The sequence below is a fragment of the Morone saxatilis genome, unplaced genomic scaffold (assembly GCF_004916995.1).
Source record: "Morone saxatilis isolate NCDOM2014 unplaced genomic scaffold, NCSU_SB_2.0 Contig10, whole genome shotgun sequence".
Taxonomy (NCBI): Eukaryota; Metazoa; Chordata; class Actinopteri; family Moronidae; genus Morone; species Morone saxatilis.
In genome coordinates this window covers 3,505,771-3,507,000 of record NW_023339652.1, presented here as the reverse complement: position 1 = coordinate 3,507,000, position 1,230 = coordinate 3,505,771, and the positions used below count along the sequence as shown (strand labels likewise).

General features: G+C 49.4%; 1 protein-coding gene across 1 annotated transcript in view; it reads left to right on the top strand.

Moving 5' to 3' along the window:
• Positions 1–333: 333 nt before the first annotated feature.
• gata3 (GATA binding protein 3) overlaps positions 334–1,230 on the top strand; it is a 13,377-nt gene continuing 12,480 nt past the window's right edge. The window contains exon 1 of the mRNA XM_035675553.1: positions 334–420. The gene's annotated coding sequence lies outside the window, so the exon portion shown is untranslated. The remainder of the gene's footprint in view (positions 421–1,230) is intronic.

Sequence of the window (1,230 nt, the reverse complement as noted above, 5' to 3'; positions counted from 1 at the left end):
TAACGTGATGCTTCTCAGACCCGGAAGAGCTGGCGTGCACAGTAAATACGGTAAAGAGGCCGCCTTTTGGCTGGCCCAGATGCGCGTGCAAGCCTGCCCGGTAGCCTAGGTGCGCGCGTGTTTTCTCCTCGCGGTGTGCTCACAGGATGACTCCGGGGCCGAGGGCGCGCGCACCACCACCACCACCACCTCCACCGCCGCTGTGAGAGTGTGTTTCCACCACCTCCTCCTCCTCCCTCCTCCTCCCTCCTCCCTCCCGCCGCGCTTCCTTCCCCGTCCGACAGCTCTCTCTTTCTTTCTCTCTCTCTCTCTCTCTCTCTCCTCTAAATGCCACGGCGCTTCCATCTCTATGTCACTCTTTCTTCTACATCTGCAAAGGGGAGAAAAAAAAAGCGTCCATCCGTCCAGCGTCCACCACAGGTCAGGTAAATATTTAGATTTTGCTCCTGAAGCCGGTGTGCATCCTTAATGCCGCGTCCCAATAGGCTGCCTCGTCCTCTACGGCTTTTGTACACAGAGCTCACGTGATGTCGCTCGTGTATCAATGATGGGGGGGGCGAAACTTTTTGTGAGCCTCTTTTTGCATGTTAGCTCAAATGAAAATAAACAAAGCAAAACGAAAAAGAAGGTGAAAGGAGAGAAAAAAAAAGGGAGGGCAGCACATTCGCCTGAATTCATTTTAAGCCGGAGAGGGAAGCTTTTTGGTTAACACCCTTTCATTTTCTTTTTTTTTTTTTTGCTCCACATCGGCTGCACTTGCTGAAAAAAAGAGAGAAAAAAGGAGAGAGAGGCTGTTAGTGTTGATAACACTGGCTACTATATCCATAACGACCGCCATTGTTAGCTCGCTGTGAGCTGCTGTTGTTTTGTTGTTGACCCAAAACGAGGCTGTTATTTCTTCCAATACAAAATGTTTGCGCTGCTAATAATTCGCGCCTGTTTCCGGCTGTGTCAAAGCTCGACTTGGGAATTGATATGTTAAAAAACAACAAACAACAAAAAAAAGGCGACAGCCAGCTGCTTTTCTTTAAATATTCAGCCACGTTTCTCGAAACCGCGCCCCAAATATAGCGCAGATGAGGGGGTTTTAACGAACCTATTACGTACCGGCTCAGGTTGGTGGTACAGGCAGAAGTCCCATACAGGCCGTGAAATTGATCTGATTACTGTTGCCGGCGGGTCAATAAAAAGAGAGTCGAGGATTTGCCATAGAAGAGCATGGGAGACGAT